This window comes from Phyllobates terribilis, unplaced genomic scaffold (genome assembly GCF_046119375.1).
Source record: "Phyllobates terribilis strain yellow unplaced genomic scaffold, ASM4611937v1 Scaffold_3__8_contigs__length_932513732, whole genome shotgun sequence".
Taxonomy (NCBI): domain Eukaryota; kingdom Metazoa; phylum Chordata; class Amphibia; order Anura; family Dendrobatidae; genus Phyllobates; species Phyllobates terribilis.
Window position 1 is genome coordinate 121,015,978 of NW_027362763.1, and position 21,915 is coordinate 121,037,892.

The 21,915-nt window shown below is 45.2% G+C and overlaps 1 long non-coding RNA gene across 1 annotated transcript in view; it reads left to right on the forward strand.

Moving 5' to 3' along the window:
* The window catches only part of LOC141257970 (uncharacterized), a 78,101-nt gene extending 63,704 nt beyond the window's left edge, over window positions 1-14,397 (forward strand). The window contains exon 3 of the long non-coding RNA XR_012318150.1: window positions 12,019-14,397. This is a non-coding gene — a long non-coding RNA (uncharacterized lncRNA). The remainder of the gene's footprint in view (window positions 1-12,018) is intronic.
* Window positions 14,398-21,915: the final 7,518 nt, after the last annotated feature.

The window sequence follows — 21,915 nt, forward strand, 5'->3', positions numbered from 1 at the left end:
TGTACAGGTAATATAGTGATCACAAGTAACATTATACACAGGAGCTCTGTATATAGTGTCAGTGTGGCACCCCAGGGGTCTGGTTCCCACAGTAGTAGCAATATTACGTCTGTGAGCAGGTGGGAGGTTTCCTGGTCAGACATCCTATGCATGCCACACCTCCTGCCCAGTCCTGGGAGGGGAAGAACTTCCCCTAGATAAAGCTGGGGCTGAGGCAGGGTTAGGGGGAAAGAGCAGAGAACACAGACAGAGACACAGTCTGGTCTGTAGTGGAGCAGCTATAGGAAAGAAAGATCAGGAGCTCTGTGGGAGCTGTGCTAAAAGAGGTCAGGGGCTGGAAGCTGTAGAGCTCGCCCTGATTGAAGAATTCTTACCGGACCCGGAGTCCGAGGCTGTGGGGACTAATCCTTACCCCGCAGCAGAAACCGACCGGCAGGGGATTTCAGGTCCTCTGGCCAAGAAACCCGAAGGCACGGTCACACGCAAGGGACCAGCACCGCGACGTGGAGCGGAAGCTACCAAAAGGCCCCGAGTCACCGGCCATACGGGTGAGCACCACACGGTACACTCAGGGACGTGGGCTACTTTTACCAGCCTCTAGCAAGGTAGCCAGAAGAGTACGATTAGTTGGGGAGGCCTACAACTCCGCCTGGCCAGGGGAGATTCCATCTGCTCACGGACTGACCAGGCCCCGATCGCTAGCCAGTACTCCGGGAGGGTCTACCTTTGCCACCAGTAAAGACCCTGAACTACACCGCACCGTCTCTGAGTGTTTCATCATCCACGTCCGCTGCCCTGAGGCCATACCCCTCCCGTTGGGGGGTTATACCATCCCCGCTGCACAACCGTATCACCGGCCTCAGCGGTCTGCCCTGCAGCGGCGGTCTCAAATTCAACGGGTGGCGTAGTCGACACTTAAACAACATCTACAAAGACTGCCACACACTTAGTTTGACCACCCTGGGCACGGACCGGGTCCCCGCCACTCGGAGACTACTACCCCCATCGGATCCGGCTCCGGGCATTCCCCCGCGCACACGTGCGCCGCACTACAGCACTGGCCCAGGGGGCGCGTCATCAGTGTACTGGTAATACAGTGATCACCAGTGACATTATACACAGGAGCTCTGTATATAGTGTACAGGTAATACAGTGATCACCAGTGACATTATACACAGGAGCTCTCTGCATAGTATAGGGTCAGTGTACAGATAACACACTGACTCACCGGTGACGTCTCTAGGTGAAGTCCTTCATCTTCGCTTTTCTCCTTCATCCAGCACAGACCGCCATCACTCCTTCCAGCGAGGACTCATCTCTGCATAAAATAACACAGTTATCTAAAGCACATTTTCCAACATCTACATTACACAGCTGAATACAGACGTGCACCCACTAATAATATATAATTAGTTATTATGCAACCCACCATTCCAAATATAAATTGTAATCCACCACTGTGCTCCCACTAACTGTAAATAGCCACTTCCCCACCTAATAAATATATAAATTAATTAGAACCTGTACTCTTTCCCCCAATTTATTACCAGCCACACTCCTGCATCCTCAAAGCCCCCTACTCTGTACATCCTGCTCCCCCGATTCATTATATTTACATGCACCCTCTGCCCCAAATCATTATGTCATGTCCGTGCTCTCCCCACCCCCAATTCATCATTTACTCTCCCCCACATCCCCATTCACCATTTGCTCTCCCCCCGCTCCCAATTCATGTGCTCTCCCCACTCTCATCTCCCAATTCCCCATGTGCAGCTCACCCCCCCACTCCCAATTCCCCATGTGAAGCTCACCCCCCCCACTCCCAATTCCCCATGTGCAGATCATCCTCCCCCTACTCCCAATTCCCCATGTGCAGCTCATCCTTCCCCCCACTCCCAATTCCCCATGTGCAGCTCATCCCTCCCCACCCCCAATTCTCCATGTGCAGCTCATCCTCCCCCACTCCCAATTCCCCATGTGCAGCTCATCCTCCCCCACTCCCAATTCCCCATGTGCAGCTCATCCACCCCCCACTCCCAATTCCCCATGTGCAGCTCATCCATCTCCCCACTCCCAATTCCCCATGTGCAGCTCATCCACCCCCCCACTCCCAATTGCCCTTGTGCAGCTCACCCCCCCACTCCCAATTCACCATGTGCAGCTCATCCTCCCCCCACTCCCAGTTCCCCATGTGCAGCTCATCCACCCCCCCACTCCCAATTCCCCATGTGCAGCTCATCCCTCCCCACCCCCAATTCTCCATGTGCAGCTCATCCTCCCCCACTCCCAATTCCCCATGTGCAGCTCATCCTCCCCCACTCCCAATTCCCCATGTGCAGCTCATCCACCCCCCACTCCCAATTCCCCATGTGCAGCTCATCCATCTCCCCACTCCCAATTCCCCATGTGCAGCTCATCCACCCCCCCACTCCCAATTGCCCTTGTGCAGCTCACCCCCCCACTCCCAATTCCCCATGTGCAGCTCACCCCCCCCCCCCCCCACTCTCATGTAATGAATTCTATTTAAATAAATAAAGTTGTCATACTTACTCCTCATACAATCCCTGCAGGCAGCATCCTGATGCTCCTAGAGTCCCTGCTGCGACGAGGAGAGGTACGCCGCCGGATTCTCCTGACTTACGCGCTGTCACCTGACCAGAAGTCAGAAGAAGTATGAGGGAGCTGCTGGAGCTGCGCAGCTCTGGTAAGGAACGCAACACTGAGATGTGCGCCGCCTACCCCGGCGCTCAGTACTTTGCTACAGCATGGGGCCCCGTGAGCAGAAGCACAAGAGGGGGGGCCCTGACTGGGCCCGGGCCCCCCCTCTGTACTGCCGCTCACGGGTCCCCATACAGTAGTAAAGACAGTAATGCCCTGATGGCGGCCCTGGGGACAACATACTGTTTGTGTGGGGCAGTGGAGACATTATACTGTGTAGTGCATCTGTGGGGGCATCATACTGTGTACGGGATGTCTGTGGGGGCATCATACTCTCTGGGGGACTGTATTGTGGAGACATCATGATATTAGTTTCACTATTACTTTGTAAGGCTCTTAGAGGGCATTCATATTTTCTAGGGCAATTTTACCATCTAGAGGGCATAAAGAGAATGATTTACTATGTAAGAGGCACAGTGGTGGGCATTATTATGTGGGGCACTAAGGAGCACTGTTTTGCGCCACACAACAGGTGCAGTAATGGGCACACATATGGCAGCAGTGACTCAGCACTGGGGTATGAGCAGGATGAGGAGTTTGTGCAGGTTGGGAATAGATGGAGATGGAGTCAAATGTGTCTTTGTTTTAATCTCTGCAGATGAGTACTGTCTGGAGAAGTTGTCATGGTGGTCTGGGCCAAAATGTAAAAGAGGGGATAAGTGAACAATTCCATCAGAAAGAAAATCAGCTACCAGTTACAATCTATAACTGTACTGTGATCACTTGTATGTTCTGCAGGACTGGTATCTATCACTATATGGTCACCATATGGCGGTATTATCAGTATTGGTCTTTGTATAGTGATTTTTTATTCAGTAACAGCGCGGTCATCTGCTGAGGTTCTCCTATACCTACTATAAATAAGGATCTTCTCCGTAGCTGTAACCACGAGGTTACATCTAGGTTAGATGTCCACTCAGATTGCCCCCTGCGCTGAACCCCCAGCTACGCCTGTGCCTACAAGCTTCTGTCTCAAACACAAGGCATATTGTCCACCCCAGCACCAGCCTCCCACACAAGGTCACGCCACACTGTCTTGCAGGTACCGGCCCAGTACCCATCTCACGGTCCACTTCAGTGCCATTTACACGCCTACATTAATACATGAAGCTACAAACTTCTGTCCATGTTGTCACCTCCATGAATCACTGTGTCCCTTTCATCACTGTCTTCATGTATTGCAGCTCCCGGCTCCAGTGATTACATGACACATACGGCGGCTGCTCAGTAATACAATATAACCAGAGACACGATAATTACATAGAATGGAATTAAACGAGGTTCATGTCCGGTGATACACATTACCTGACTAGGGTGTGACTGGGACATCGGGAAAAGTCACAGTGACTGTCGATCTAATGAGCAGCAACAAGAAGGTAATAATGGGACGACAACTGGACAACTTCATTATATCAATTCAGGGGTCTTACAATGATTTACTGTATTACATCAGAGGAACAATAGATGTATTCTACATGATGAGTATCTGATGTTCAGCAACTTTGTACACACATTACGTCTGTGCTGATCCAGAGTTACATCCTGTATTATACTCCAGAGCTGCACTCACTATTCAGCTGGTGCAGTCACTGTGTACATACATTACGTCTGTGCTGATCCAGAGTTACATCCTGTATTAGGCTGTGTGCCCACGATGCGTTTTTTAAGCGTTTCCGGCAAAAACGCTGCAGAAACGCTTAAAAAAGGCTTGGTAGAAGTCCTGCCATGTTCCCCAATGATAATCCGCATGTGCTGTGCACATGCTGCGGAAATTTCCGCTGCGGATTATCATTGCGGAAAAAAACGCAGCACTACCAATTATTTTGCGGAAGTGCTGCGTTTTCGCCGCCATTGACTTGCATTGGAACGCATGGATTCCGCATCACAGCATACGTAGATGCACATTCCATGCGTTCTAATGTGCAGATGGTACCCGGGTGTGGAGGACAGGAGACTCTCCTCCAGACTCGGGTACCATAGAACCTGTAAAAAAAAGAATAAAATAAAAAATAAATATTATATTTACCTTCTGATGGCCCCCGTTGCACTTGTCCTCCCTTGCCGGCAGATCGCGGTGGACTGAAGGACCTGCGCTGACGTCAAAGTCATGTGACGGCAGGTCCTTCAGTGCAGTGTACTGCGATCTGCCAGCAGCCAGGATGGACCAAAGCAAGACACCGGGGGCCATCAGAAGGTAAGTATAGATTTATTTTTTTATTTTTTACCATTCTTTAGGTCACAGTATATAAATTCATGCCGGTTGCATGGATTTATATAGTGTGACCAAGTTGACAAGCACTTTCCAAGTGATGCTAAAATCGCTTGTAAAGCGCTTGACAACCCGCATGCGGAAATGCATGTGAAGAACGCTTCACATCCGCATGTCCCTGGCAGGAAAACGCATGTACAATCCACATGTACAATCCGCATGTACAATCCGCATGCGTTTTTTCTGCCAGGGAGATGCAGAAACGCTCAGGAAAAAACCCGGAGCATTTCTGCATTGTGGGCACATAGCCTTATACTCCAAAGCTGCACTCACTATTCAGCTGGCGCAGTCACTGTGTACATACATTACATTACTTATCCTGTACTGATCTTGAGATACATCCTGTATTATACCCCAGAGCTGCACTCACTATTCTGCTGGTGCAGTCACTGTGTACATATGACACGCCCTCTGAGCCGTGGGGTACTCGGTAGCCAGGCCGGTCGGTGCTGGGGATGTCAAGGTGGCAGTGACCCGGTCCGTGACCCAGGGCGGTCAATTAAAGGAAAAGAAAAGGGGAATAAAGTTTTTATAGAGATGATGTTTGTGACGCCACCTGTGGTATGCGGCTATATGTGGCCGCCGCTGCGGTGCAGATCCACTGGAGCTGATGGTGACACAGCAGAGTTGGTTCAGCTCTCCACAGGCAGAGCTAAGCTCCAGGGCAGTATATGAAGAATTGTGGAAGTTGATGTTGCCGGTGCGGTGTAATGCAGGTGATGGCGCAGATAATGACCAGTCCACAGATTAATGGCGGTTTCCTCTATCTTTACTTGCGCTTTATCAAAGCAGACCAGGGAACGGGTACTAGCTGGTGGTGGAGGTCCGGGCGGCCTGGAAGCAAGTTGGGGATCCACCTCGACAGGCAGAGCTGTAGGCCTTCCCTCTGCGCTATTCTCTTTGGCCCTGCTGCTTACAGCTGTGCTGCGGCCCTCGTCCCTGAGTAAAACGTCTTTTTCCTCACTAGTATGGCAGGCAGCTCGGGCCTTCCTCAAGTGTCGCTCCCACATGGCGGTGCTGGGCCCTATGATGCTGCTGAGCCGCCGGGCGTCTGGTGGGGCCAGGAGACCTGCAGTCTCCTGCCCTCCGGATTCAGCTGCTGGGCCTTCAGTGCCCCACAACCACGGACTCCGGTGTCCGGTTCCTTTGCGCTTCTCTCTGGGGTGAGCTTGTCCACAGCTCCCTTCCCCAGGTCCTTCCTCGTCGCTGTCCTGACTCCAACTCCTCTCTCAACTCACTCTTACTAACCCCGCCTCCAGATTCCAGTGTGTAGGGGAGGAGCTCCCCTTGCTGGTCTGGAGCCAGGAAAGTGTTGTATGCTGGTAAACCTGATTAGGGGACCCCTCCTTGCTTCCAGGCATGGCATCACCCCCTGTGAGGGAAGCAATGCCACTGTGGCAACCGAACCCCTGGGGTGCCACACATACATTACATTACTTAACCATTACTGATCCTGAGTTACATCCTGTATTATACTCCAGAGCTGCACTCACTATTCTGCTGGTGCAGTCACTGTGTACATGCATTACATTACTGATCCTGAGTTACATCCAGTATTATACTCCAGAGCGGCACTCACTATTCTGCAGGTGGAGTCACTGTGTACATACATTACATTACTGATCCTGAGTTACATCCTGTATTATACTCCAGAGCTGCACTCACTCTTCTGCTGGTGCAGTCACTGTGTACATACATTACATTACTGATCCTGAGTTACATCCTTTATTATACTCCAGAGCTGCACTCACTCTTCTGCTGGTGCAGTCACTGAGTACATACATTACATTACTGATCCTGAGTTACATCCTTTATTATACTCCAGAGCTGCACTCACTATTCTGCTGGTGGAGTCACTGTGTACATGCATTACATTACTGATCCTGTACTGATCCTGAGTTACATCCTGTATTATACTCCAGAGCGGCACTCACTATTCTGCAGGTGGAGTCACTGTGTACATACATTACATTACTGATCCTGAGTTACATCCTGTATTATACTCCAGAGCTGCACTCACTCTTCTGCTGGTGCAGTCACTGTGTACATACATTACATTACTGATCCTGAGTTACATCCTTTATTATACTCCAGAGCTGCACTCACTCTTCTGCTGGTGCAGTCACTGTGTACATACATTACATTACTGATCCTGAGTTACATCCTGTATTATACTCCAGAGCTGCACTCACTATTCTGCTGGTGGAGTCACTGTGTACATACATTACATTAGTGATCTGGAGTTACATCCTGTATTATACTCCAGAGCTGCACTCACTATTCAGCTGGTGCAGTCACTGTGTATACATTACATTACTGATCCTGAGTTACATCCTGTATTATACTCCAGAGCTGCACTCACTATTCTGCTGGTGCAGTCACTGTGTACATACATTACATTACTGATCCTGAGTTACATCCTGTATTATACTCCAGAGCTGCACTTACTATTCAGCTGGTGCAGTCACTGTGTACATACATTACATTAGTGATCCGGAGTTATATGCTGTATTATACTCCAGAGCTGCACTTACTATTCAGCTGGTGCAGTCACTGTGTATACATTACATTACTGATCCTGAGTTACCTCCTGTATTATACTCCAGAGCTGCACTCACTATTCTGCTGGTGCAGTCACTGTGTACATACATTACATTACTTATCCTGAGTTACATCCTGTATTATACTCCAGAGCTGCACTCACTATTCTGCTGGTGCAGTCGCTGTGTACATACATTACATTACTGATCCTGCACTGATCCTGAGTTACATCCTGTATTATACTCCAGAGCTGCACTCACTATTCTGCTGGTGCAGTCACTGTGTATACATTACATTACTGATCCTGAGTTACCTCCTGTATTATACTCCAGAGCTGCACTCACTATTCTGCTGGTGCAGTCACTGTGTACATAGGGCGTTATCTAATCTTTCTTCAGGAGTGCACTGCTCTCTTGCCTCCCGGCCTCCTGCTTGCTGGGGGAGGGGTGATTGTGAGCTTGGACCATGGGCATCACTGAGGCTCGGGCTGGAGTTCTGCGCTCCCATATACTGTTAGCAGGGACACCTTTGGCTCGGCAGCATTGGAGGAGCACAGAGCGGCGGGTGCAAGCTTGCAATACTCCGCCCCTATCATAGGAAGCTAGCCACCAGTGATAGACTGCAGAGGTGGCCGGTAACCTAGGTAACGAGCTGCATAATATACGAGTAATAATTCTTCCATTCGTGATAACAGAGAGAAAGTTGCTTGTTTTTACATTTACTTTACAATTTTGCCCATTTAAGAAGTTGAGACAACCCTTTATGTTAGTCTTCTAATGTGTCCCAGCTACATACGTCTGCCCGACATTATCCCCCAAATAAATGTTTTAGCACCAGTATACCATGTACCGTGCAGTAACGGGATGACAGCGCCCCCATACTGCCACAACCTCTGCTGATGAAGGCTTTCAGTACCATACCCTCCTTTTGGCATCGGCCACATGGAGGAAGAAGCTTTTCCTCTAATTCTGCTACAAATTACTCTTTCCTACTTTTGACAAGTTTTTATTTTTTTGGAGAATCTGCCACCTGCTGTCTGAGATTGGAATACCACTCTGCAGAATGTGATGTGCAGGTCGGTCACCTTTGCGTAGGTGTTTTATTACTGAGAATTGGGCACATCCCTTGTAAGAAGGAGAGATACATGGGCAGACGTATCATTGGTGCAACCTGTGCAGCTGTACAGGGGCCCAAGAGGTAATGGGGCCACGTCCAGCTCCAAAGAAGTGGGATTGTGCATTATAAAGAGCTATTGGACTGCAAATGGCCCCATGTATTGTTCTTGCACAGGGGCCCTCTCCTCTATTGCCTGTGCCCGCTCCTGGAGTGATACATGGGCGGATATATCATTGGTGCAACCTGGGCAGCAGCATAGGGGCCCAAGAGGTAAGGGGGCCACATCCAGCTCAAAAGAAGTGGGATTGTGCATTATAAAGAGCTATTGGACTGCAAATGGCCCCATATATTGTTCTTGCACAGGGGCCCTCTCCTCTCTTGCCTGTGCCCGCTCCTGGAGTGATACATGGGCGGATATATCATTGGTGCAACCTGTGCAGCCGTACAGGGGCCCAAGAGGTAAGGGGGCCACATCCAGCCCCAAAGAAGTGGGATTGTGCATTATAAAGGGCTATTGGACTGTAAATGGCCCCATATATTGTTCTTGCCCCTGGAGTGATACATGTATGGACGAATAATATTGTAGAGATTCTATGTGTGAACAGCGGAGCAATGCTGCGATCCAGGTCTGTGCTGCATTGCGCTGACTTGTATGATCTCCCTGTATTTGCATTGTACTCCAGTTTTGGCTGCTCCAGAGGACTTTGCTCTTATGTGTATGGGCACCTATAAATGACACTATCTGTGCCATGATATCACCCGCTCAGAAGTTTTGGAAGTGATGATTTGGGGTCCAGTATTGCCTTAGTGACCAGCCCTCTGTGCCCCCCTTATGTTGTTCTGTGCCTGCAGTGACATATCTACGGCCAGCTTAAAGGGGTTCTCCAGTGCCTCTAACTACTGCACCAGGAGGTGCCAATGGTGACGTTGCAGCAGCTGAATACATACCATATAATCTAATGGAAAGGACAGGTGCACTGTACCTGGCAGCCGTGCACCACACCTGGCAGTCCGCACTGGATGCAACAACAGCAGTGCTTCTCACCATCTGGTGTCAGAGAACAGTGCCTGAGAACCTCTTTAAAGGAAACATGTCAGCAGGTTTCCCCTTTATATTCTGCTGCCGCCACCTTATATACGACATTACGCAAGTCCCCCCTAGGACAGCAGGAGCTTGAAAAATAGTTTTAGAAAGATCCCGCAAAATCTTTGCCAAGCGGTCATCCGCTGGGCGTCTCCAGACCGCGCTCGTCACTACCTTCCTACCGCCACTAACTTCGATCGGCATCTGATACACATGGTACTGACCATCATCTTCGTCAATCAAAGCCAGAGAGGTCATCAAATACGAGCAGAGGGGTGGTGCCGCAAGACATCCGGAGACACGAATCGGAGCGCTCGGCAAAAAGTTGCACGCAGCACCAGACTTTTATAAAAGTTTAAAACTATAAAAAACTTTATAAAACTATTTTTCAAAAGGTGTGCCGCACTACTGTGAGGATATAAAGGGGCTGTAGGGACGTGCATGTCATCGCATATTAAGTGATGGCTGCGGTATTTAAAGGGAAAACATAAATCCATGCAACCGGCATGGATTTATATAGTGTGACCGAAAGAATGGTAAAAAATCAAAAAAATAAATATATACTTACCCTCTGATGGCCCCCAGTGTCTTGCTTCCCTCCGTTCTCCCTTGCCAGCAGCGGTACACTGAAGGACCTGCCGACGTCAGCGTCGCGTGACGCCGACGTCAGCGTCGCGTGACCCGTCACATGACTATGACGTCAGCGCAGGTCCTTCAGTCCTTCGCGATCTGCCGGCATGAGAGGAGGAGCGCATCGGGGGCCGCCAGAAAGTAAGTATATATTTATTTTTATTTTATTCTTTTTTTTTTACAGGTTCTATGGTACCCGGGTCTGGATGAGAGTCTCCTCTTCTCCAGACCCGGGTACCATCCGCACATTGGAACGCGTGGATTGCACATCTACAGATACAGTGATGCGTAATCCATGCGTTCTAATGCAAGTCAATGGCGGCGAAAATGCAGCGCTTGCGCAAAATAATTGGTAGTGCTGCGTTTTTTTCCGCAATGATAATCCGCAGCGGAAATTTCAGCAGCATGTGAACAGCACGTGCGGATTATCATTGCGGAACATGGCAGGCCTTCTACCATGAGTTTTTTAAGCCTTTCTGCAGCGTTTTTGCCGTAGCGGAAACGCTTAAAAAGCGCATCGTGGGCACACAGCCTTAGGATCTGCGTTTTGTGAAATTTCAGAAATCTCATGCATGCACTTTTGTTTTTTTTCCCTGGCTGAATTTGAGAACTGCAGCGTATTTTTTTACTCAGCAGTGTGTGAATTATTTCAGTGTTTTTGTAGCAGTTTTCACCCACAGAAAGCAGTGAAAAATTGCAAAAACTGTTTACGGCTTTTTTTTTGCAATTTTTCATTGCTTGTTTTTTGCTGAATAAAACAAACTTTATTAAACATGTACTGTAGACAAATCCCATACATAATCCGCACCCAAAAAAATATGCAGCTAAAAACCGCCTCAAAAATTGCAAAAAAAAAGCACGTTGAAATGCAGCAAAAAAAAACCTTGTATTTTCAACGTATGATTTTTACTGCCAAGATAGCAGGTTTTTGCTGCTGAAAAAAAAAAAGCCCTTCGTGTGAACATAGCCTTACTGAAGAAAAATCGACACTCCGTCCTCCAGGATAAATTCTTTATTCCAAATCCATGTTCAAAAATAGGTATCAAAACATCTGACGCATTTCAAAATAAAATAGGCACCCCTGTCGATCAGCTGTCGTTGGTGTTGGCCGGAACTGACCAGTTCAAATCAATAGGGAGCCGATGTGCAGCTCCGTAACTGGTCAGTCCCGGCTGATGCTGACACCGAGAGCGGCTGATCGGCGGGGGTGCCCCTCCGATCAGACATTGATGACCTATCCTAAGAATAGGCCTTCAATGTTAAAGTAGTGGACAACCCCTTTAAGGAATTTTATTCCGAAACGCGTCACATGTTTTGATACCTATTTTTAATCTTGTCTTTTCGCGTGGATTCGGAATAAAGAATTTATCCAGGAGGACGCTTTTTCCTCAATTTGGATTTACCTTTAGGCTTACTCGTACCTGGGACGTCACAAATGCAGGTGTGGTGAGCAGTCTCGTTTGCTTGTGAGCACAGCCTTAGTCTCCCCCACTAGCTCAGAGACAACTGAAAGTTAGAGACAAAGCCTACAAAGTGGAAAACCGGTGAAAAATGCAGAATACAAGTCTCCAAATGACACAGACACAAAATCATATTAGACAGGCGGAGCTGAATGTTATTTTATTATTCCTTCTTTCATATTTGTTTCTGTTTCTTTTAGACATACCGTACAATTTTCGCTTGCCTATGAAGACAAATATTTTCCCCTGAAGGCGTCCGATCAGCCGTCAGCCCATTACCCTAATTCCAGCACACAATGCCGGTGGGTTCCCGGTTCATTCTTGTGGTTACAGACATATTCTGGAGTGATGTCATTGAGAGTTTCTCCGCTCTGGGACATGGAACATCTGCATCCTGTTATTGAGAGGAAATCTAGAGAGGAGATTACCTTTAGGATCCTCGTAAATTCAGCAGACGCAGGTAGAGGACAAAGAATCATTCAGTCTGGAACACAGGGGCCATTCACTGTCCATGGCGGCTATAGAGAGCCCAGGCTCCAGCAGCTGATAATCTCTTTTGTGGCCACCCTTCTCTTCTCTGCTCCTCGAGTAAGAATCGAAGAAAGTGATGAGATCATGAAGAAGCCAACTGAAGACACAGAGGGAAAATCTATGGAAAGCATCAGGAGAGTTTAACCCTTTAGCTGCTGACAGTAATACGTTCTTGAAGGTTGCAATAATTGCTTCTAGACCTGTGGTCTCCAACCTGTTGCTCTCCATCTGTTTCCAAACTATGAACCCCAGGTTGCACTGGAAGCCTGCAGCAGTTTGTGAATGTTCAGTGTTGTAGGAGTGAACCAGCTGGAGATTCATAGGCTGGAGACCACAGGTCTAGATGAATAAAGAGAGCTGCTGCAATGTGACAACAAGATCAGCAGGAGGCGATAAGGAGCGTGTGCTGAGCAGTATTCTGGAATTCACTTAATGGTTTTGCAGCAAAATTTTACTGGAACTTGCATATTAACTTGTATTTTTTATGCAAATAGTAGTGGATGTAAAGCCCAGATATAAAAAAATAGACCCTTAAAGGATATGGACATTTTTTTACTTAAATACAAGAATTTTGTTTTGCTAAAGATCATTGGGTTTCATTAAAAATGTTGCAAATTTTGCTGCAGAATGAGTTAACTCAGAATCCATCAGTGAGCAGGTATTGATTTTTTATAATTCCTATCTTCCTTCTGAGCTCCCCTTAGCTGTTTTCTGACAAAAAGGTTTAGCTCAACTTGCATGTGGTCACAAACCAACTCAGAGGAGCTCAGAAGATGAAAGATAGTCAGTACGAGCTCACGGACAGATTCTCAGTTAATGCATGGGGCTGAGGTCTGGGATTTGTGTGGCAGGTCATGTTCTTTCACCAAACTCCCCCAACTATGCCTGTATGGACCTTGTGCCCTGGGCACAGTCATGAGGAACAGAAAAAGGGTCTTCCCCAAACTGTTCCCACAAAGCTGAAGCTACATTTGTCCACAATGTCTTGAGCTGTAGCATTAAGATTTGCCATCACTGGAGCTAAGGGTCCGAGCCCGACTCCTGGATAAACAAGCCCACAGCATTATCCCTCCTCCACCAAACTGTCCACCCAGCACAATGCAGCCAGGGGGTAACGTTCTCCTTGCAGTCACCAAGCCCAGCCTCCTCCATCAGACGCAGATAGAGAAGTGCGATCCGTCACTGCACAGAACACTTCTCCTTCTTTGGTCCAGTAGTAGCGGCTGTACACCACTCCATCCGACGCTCTGCATTGTGCTTGGTGATGTACGGCAGCATGCAGCTGCTCAGTATCACGCCGGCGTCTCACATGCCTTCTCAGCAATGCCCTCGTCACCGCACTCACCACTCTGCTGCCCCAGTGTCAGACCATCTTCATGAGCTGCCTTGTGCTCACTGCCAACTCTGCTCCTAGAGAGTCTCCACCTGGCTATACGGAGGCGCGGCCACATCCTACAGGAATTTCACCCTGCTGTGTCCTGCATGGTTTGCCTTCCCCAGCCTATCCGTAGGTAGCAGCGAGTTTATTAGGCAGCTCCTCCCGCCACTCCTATATAGCAGACTGCGTTTTGTCTAAAGTCTACTGCAGAGCTTGCAGTGGTTTGGCAGAGTTGGCTCAGCAATATAGCAGAGCTGAGTTTGTCTTAGAGTCCAAAGCAGAAGTGGCCAGTGATATAGCAGCGTTGTACCTGATTTCAAGGCAGTACTGGTCCTCAGGAAATCTGCAAGTTTTCTGTATCCATAGGATAGGGGATAATTTACTATTTTATGAATAACCCATGCATTTATTAAATTGTGCCGAAGTGCAAAAAACTCCTGCGTCCATTGCTATTCACCCAGTGATCAAAGGATCGGTCATGAGACAGACTCAATATTTTATACCCACTGCTGTGTGTGCTGAAAAAAGAGAAGACAGAAGTGGTAATAAAACAGTTGTCGGCCGTCTCTCACCACCGGCACCTCACCTGTAAATGCTCCATTGCAGTTGCAGAAGCTGATGAGCATCCTAAAAAATAATATGACCAGATCAGCGGAAATGTTTCCCAGTACCAGCCAAAAGTTTGGATACACCTGTTGATGCAATGGTTTTCCTTGAAATGTGAACATTACAAATTCAGACTTAAGGCAGCAAAACCAGAACGCAACAAATATGTAAGCAAGGAAACAAGTGTGAAACAAACCAGAATATGTGTTACACCTTAGATTCCTCAACATATCCTCCTTTTACTCTGTTATGGTAAATACTTACAGTATACTTTGCCTTGATTATTATTTAGACAAATAAATATACACATATATCTTTTATAATTTTGTATTTTAATATTAGCTTTACATGTGTTATTCGTAAAAGCAAATAACATAAGGCGTATCAAATAGAGATGTCTTTGCATTAAATCTTTCCTTTGTTCTGAAAGTATAGTAAAACTAGATATAGCCAGTTCCTAAGGAATTTTGACAAAATGTATTACTTTGTATTGACCAACTTATCTTCCTTTTTATGTAACATAATGTAAGCCATTCTCACTTTCCTTGTCTTTGTGGTTTGTAATAAAAACTCTTGACCAGGCATCTGAGGGCAGACAAGTCTGAGACACAGACAGACTTGGTTGTGTGTTCTCTCGTCTCCGATCGATCGACTCCCTGATTTGATCAAAACTGGCAAACGTGTGAAACCCTTTGAGTTTCTCCTAAAACTTTCTATACAGGTTTCCACATTAACTCTGATGTCCGCTTTACATACCATTGTTTAATGTCTTTTTCTTTACTCCTTATTTCCGTGTGTGTTCATTTCTGGTTTTGCTGCCTTCAGTCTGAATCTACAATGTGCAGATTCCAATAAGAACAAGGAAAACAAGTGCATCCAAACTTTTGACCGGTTCTGTTCGTATCTAGCAAAAATCTAGTACTCGATCGCGCTGGCTGTATACACTTTGTATTTGTGCTGCCTGTAAGCTTTGGTGTGAGCAGATCTACAAAGAGGAAGGTAGGAGAAGGATTCAGAGCAGACGCATCTGTAAACAATGCAGACAATCTAATGGCCGGTCAGACGGCTTTTATATGTCACGGTAACAAAGGCCTCAGGCAGAAATGTTAGATCAAAGTCTTTAGACATACAGTGCTGGCCAAAAGTATTGGCACCCCTGCAATTCTGTCAGATAATACTCAGTTTCTTCCTGAAAATGATTGCAATCACAAATTCTTTGGTATCATTTTCTTCATTTAATTTGTCTTCAATGAAAAAAACACAAAAAGAATTGTCCTAAAGCCAAATTGGATATAATTCCACACCAAACCTAAAAAAGGGGGTGGACAAAAGTATTGGCACCCTTTGAAAAATCATGTGATGCTGCTCTAATTCGTGTAATTAACAGCACCTGTAACTTACCTGTGGCACCTAACAGGTGTTGGCAATAACTAAATCACACTTGCAGCCAGTTAACATGGATTAAAGTTGACTCAACCTCTGTCCTGTGTCCTTGTGTGTACCACATTGAGCATGGAGAAAAGAAAGAAGACCAAAGAACTGTCTGAGGACTTGAGAAACCAAATTGTGAGGAAGCATGAGCAATCTCAAGGCAACAAGTCCATCTCCAAAGACCTGAATGTTCCTGTGTCTTCCGTGAGCAGTGTCATCAAGAAGTTTAAAGCCCATGGCACTGTGGCTAACCTCCCTAGATGTGGACAGAAAAGAAAAATTGACGAGAGATTTCAACTCAAGATTGTGCGGATGGTGGATAAAGAACCTCGACTAACATCCAAACAAGTTCAAGCTGCCCTGCAGTCCCAGGGTACAACAGTGTCAACCCGTACTATCCGTCAACGTCTGAATGAAAAGGGACTGTATGGTAGGATACCCAGGAAGACCCCACTTCTTACCCCGAGACATAAAAAAGCCAGGCTGGAGTTTGCCAAAACTTACCTGAGAAAGCCTAAAACGTTTTGGAAGAATGTTCTCTGGTCAGATGAGACAAAAGTAGAGCTTTTTGGGAAAAAGCATCAACATAGAGTGTACAGAAAAAAAAAAGAGGCATTCAAAGAAAAGAACACCGTCCCTACAGTCAAACATAGCGGAGGTTCCCTGATGTTTTGGGGTTGCTTTGCTGCCTCTGGCACTGGACTGCTTGACCGTGTGCATGGCGTTATGAAGTCTGAAGACTACCAACAAATTTTGCAGCATAATGTAGGGCCCAGTGTGACAAAACTGGGTCTGCCTCCGAGGTCATGGGTCTTCCAGAAGGACAATGACCCAAAACACACTTCCAAAAGCACTATAAAATGGTTTGAGAGAAAGCACTGGAGACTTCTAAGGTGGCCAGCAATGAGTCCAGACCTGAATCCCATAGAACACCTGTGGAGAGATCTCAAAATGGCAGTTTGGAGAAGGCACCCTTCAAATATCAGGGACCTGGAGCAGTTTGCCAAAGAAGAATGGTCTACAATTCCAGCAGAGCATTGTAAGAAACTCACTGATGGTTACCGGAAGCGGTTGTTCGCAGTTATTTTGGCTAAAGGTTGTGCAACCAAGTATTAGGCTGAGGGTCTCAATACTTTTGTCCGGCCTTTTTTTGGAGTTTTGTGTGAAATGATCAATGATTTGATTTTTGCTTCATTCTCTTTTGTGTTTTTTCCTTGCAAGCAAATTAAAAGAAGATAATAAGACCAAAGAATTTGTGATTGCAATCATTTTCAGGAAGAAACTGAGTATTATCTGACAGAATTGCAGGGGTGCCAATACTTTTGGCCAGCACTGTAATACATGTAAGACCTGTGTATATGGATCCTGTTGTCACCATACGGGTCCCTGCAATTCTGTCCTTTTAGAAGTGTGCGCGTTGTGTGTGCCGTCACATGGTACCTCTGTAAGGTGCCGCACTCCCCTTTAAACTATTACTCTTAGGAGAGGATATCTGTAGCTGATCATCTCAAATGGAAAAGATAGTCCCAGTTTGGTTTTTGATACGTCTCACCTGGTGTGGTGGATCCTATACGCTTGGTCCGGATGAGCAGCTTTTATGCAGCACGGACAGATGACGCTGATGCAGCAGGGAGATCCAGATGGAACAATGCACAAAGTGGTGGCTGATCTGTAACAGGAGGGGCAAACTGGAACCAGTAAATCCGATGAAGCAGAGTTGAGGTTAGGGCAACTGGTGTAATCCACAAGGGAGCAGAGAAGGATTTGGTGAAGCAAAGCTGAGTTGCTCAGGAGGTTCATAGGCAGAGCTGGTCCGACTATGTAGCAGTATTAATACAGTAATGAAGCAGAGCTGAGTTACACAAGAGGGACAGAGGCTGTACTGGCCCAGGAAAGTAAAAAACAAGAGAAACACACTTTGAAATTGGTCAATTATATCATAGAAAAATATTTATTAAATTTTAACAAGCATAGGTGATGAATCACAGAACACAGGAAATATTAAAAACAATGCGGTGGAGGGGCACCAATGGAAGGAGGTGCAATAAATAACATCAAACGTATACTTTACAGTACATCAGACATCCATATGAATACCCTGCTGAATAGAGTTTAACAAGAGCTAACAAGTAGTAATGAGCGAGCATGCTTGTTACTCGAGATTTACGAGCATGCTCGGGTGCTCGCCGAGTATCTTCAGCGTGCTCGGGTGTTATGTTTGAGTCACTCTGTATGCATGATTTGCGACTGTTTGACAGCTTTAATACATGTGAGGTATGCCTGTTTCTTAGGCATTCCTCACATGTACTAAAGCTGTCAAACAGTCGCAAATCATGAGCACAGAGTGACTCAAACATAGCAGTCGAGCACGCTGAAGATACTCGGAAAGCACCCGAGCATGCTCGCCGAAAGGGTTAACAGAACATACTCACTCATCACTACTAACAAGTCATCTTCTTTCTGAAGGGAAACCACTTGTGGACGCCCCTAATACTGACTATCCCATCCTATTAATGTAAGGCGGCAACAATAGTCATCTCACCGTCTACGTCTTGCTAGGCAACTCTTTGACTTCTACCCGTGAGGAAGCTACAGAGCTGTGGCGATACGCGTGGGGTACATTCCCCATCTTACCATTTTGGCTGATTTCACAGGTTCCCCTATTCACTCTTTGATTTTTTTTATGTTAACCTACTAATTTATATTGTTGGTTATCTGATGACTTACTGCATTTATTATTATTATATTTGGTGTTCTAGGTGCATTCTTTATCATAACTTTTCCAGCATATTCTCAGCTTAGAAATATTCCTTGCCTCACCCTGTTATTATTTTTTTTATATTAATCATGTTTATATCACTTCATTTAACGTCATTTGTATATGAAATACTTTTTGGCATCATCTTATTTATTTTGGGTATTTTTTTTGATATTTTATGCCATATTTATTTCTTGTTGTCATCCATACTAGGTTTTTTTGCAAGTTTTCTTATTTGTTGAGTATCCTGTGAATTGATATTCATCAGGCAGATGAGGATAGGTGGTCGTCTTATTTCAGACGCACCTTTTTTGTATATGAATAGCCTATTGGCTTTTTAAATGTTTTTATATTTTCGGGTGTCCTCCTTCATGTGATTTGCAAAGAAGAATTTTCTACATGGTGATCCAAATGCATTTTTCATTCTTCTATTTCTTCACAATGTTTGCTAGCCAACTCTTTGGGTACACAGCGCGTCTCAGAGGGGAAGGAGCACCATTATTGCATTTGCAGAGCCTCTGAGGTATAGGTACAGGTGAAACGCCCTGGAAATTAGCCCATTTTCAATCTAGGGGTGTAATGAAGAAATTTACCCACAGATGTTTCGCAGATTTCATTACTATTGGCTTGTGAAAATCTAAAATTTATTTTTTTTACAATATTATACAGATTCAGCTCAAAATTTTTAATTTCTACAAGAAGCAACAAGAAAAATTGTAGCCCCGAATTTATTAGTCAATTTCTTCTATGTATGTGGTTTTACATTACCCTATACGTGGTTGGACACTACTGTTTGGGCACACTCCCTTTTTAGCGCATATTTTACTGGAATGGATTTCTGTCACCAGAGCCCCTGAGGTATTAGCACAGAGGAAACACCCAGAAGTGACACCATTTTTTGGAAACTATAAACCTCAAGGCATTTCTCAAAACGTGTCTTTCAGAAATAACTGTGAACAGACTGAAAAATTGCAATTTTTTTCCCCCCTATAAGGCATTGAATTTTTGCTGCATTTTTTTTTCTGCAGCAAAACCTGATCTCTTGCCAAAAGCTTTGTTCAGGATTTTTCTTGCTTTTTTGCTTGTTTTTTTGGTGCGTTTTTTCACTGTCCTTTTGTCTCTTTTATGCATGTACAAAAAAGTTCAGTGGAAAAAAAAATTATCTCATTTTGGTTTTGGCACAAAAAACGCTGAAAAACCTGACACCTGCGTTTTTTCACTCATTACTTCCAATGAGTGAAAAAAACGCTGAAAAAATGCTGAAAGAAGTGACATGATCTATTTTGCAAAAAAAACATGCAAAGCACAAAATCCTGATAAAAAAACAAGATGTGTGCATGAGATTTCTGGAATCTCATAGACTTTGCTGGTACTGTAAAACGAAGCTGAAAATTTGCATAAAAAAACGTAATGTGTGAACATAGCCTTAGGGCTTGTTCACGCATTGCTTTTTTTTTTGCCACACTGTTACGGAATTTCTGGCTTTTTTTAAACATTTTTTTCCTCATTGGAAAAAATATCACGCTCATTTTATAGTTTGGGTTTTGGACACGACGATGCTACACATTTATAATTTATTTATTTTTTACGGTACTTCTTTCTCACACAAAAAAATCCTACTTTTTATTTTTTTGTGTTCCTATATTTTAAGAGCCAGAACTTTTTCTTTTTTTTTTTTTGCAATGGCAGTGCATTGGGGCTTGTTTTTTGGAAAATAAACTAATTTTAGTTGGGCTTGTGAGTTTCTGAATGCTTATTATTCCATTGTTTTTCCAAGGCAAAATGACCAAAAATTAGCAATTTTTTTCATGTTCACTGGGCGAGCTAAGTCATGAGCTAGTTTTATAGTTTGTGCTGTTACAGGAGTAACAACTCCAAATATGTGTAATGTTTTTTTTTTATTCCTAATAATAAAAGGGAATCTGCCAGCAGGTTTTCGCTATGCAATCTGAGATAAGCATGATAGAGGGGTAGAAACCCTGATTCCAGCAATATATCACTTATTAGACTGCATTAAAATCTTTCAATACAATCAGTATTTTATCAGCAGGAGGTTATCACTACAGGACTAGGAGCCTCCTGGTCCAACCCGCCCCTAGCACTGATTAGCAGCTCTCACTTTAACCCCTAATAGGCTGGGTTGTGAGTACCGCAGGCTGCGATTCTGGTTTCATTTTGAAGCTGACTTTAGTTGATGTAGCTGCACACAAGGCTGAGATATGGCTATTAGTAGCCAGGACGTATTACATACATCAGATGGATGATTACCTGCCAGCTTCCTAGGATGTATGAAATATATCCTTGGCTTAGAAAGGGTTAAGAGGAGGGGTTAACATTTAGCCCACACCTCATTAGTAGACTCCTGTACACATCAGATAATTAGCCAAAGCCAACAAAGTCATTGAGTTTTGCCAACTTTTATCTGAGTATGCCCAACATAAGAGAGATGCAACCATTTGAGACGACCAAAATGACCTATAACAAATCGAATTTGTTACAAATGTCCCCCAAATTTTTCTGATTCAATTTTCATGAATCCAACAAAGTGGTGGCAACTTACTGTCATCTTTTGAGGACCTTAGATGGATAAAAATAATAAAAATAAAATACAGTATAGTTACCGGTCCTTACGCTGCCTCAGTGACTAAATGATGCCAATCGCTGGACTCCGTACCAGAAGACCTGAAGACCAATACTGAGAACTGAGGAGCGGAAGCAGTGGTGGCATAAGGACAGGATCTAGGACAGCTGTATATGTTTTTCATACTTTTTTTTAGCCCCTTCCTCCCTCTCAGAGCTTTAAAATGTTTTTTTTTTCACAGCAATTGGGAGCACTTTTGATTTGGACTGATTATACTCAGATTGATATATAGTAAGTCCAGGGACTTGCAGCAAACAAAAGGTTAAAGACAGAGTTATCAGCAGATAACAGATTGTCCTTGTAAGGAATATAGGCAGCAGTGATGAACAGGAAAACTGAATACTTGCTTGTAGAGAAGATATATTCTGATACAGCAGCACTAATGTGAACAAAATCAGAGAAAAGTTTGTTATGCCTACAGCAGACAAAGGATTAGCGGAGTTATCAGCAGACAGATGGTTCTTGTGAGGGACATAGGCAATAGTGATGAATAGGTAAACTGAATACTTGCTTGTAGAGAAGATATACTCTGATGCAACAGCGTTTGTAGTGTGAACAGCACCAGAGAAGAGTTTGTTATGCTTACAGCAGATGAAGGATTAATCAGCTGGTCTCAGCCATTTAGCCAGTAAGTAAATGCAGATGTTAGAGAACATATACATACAGGAGTTTGCTAAAGAGATGAATGCTCATGAGGCAAATTACAAAGCATAACTGTATACAAGCTTACTGGATACTCAGACACACAGAGC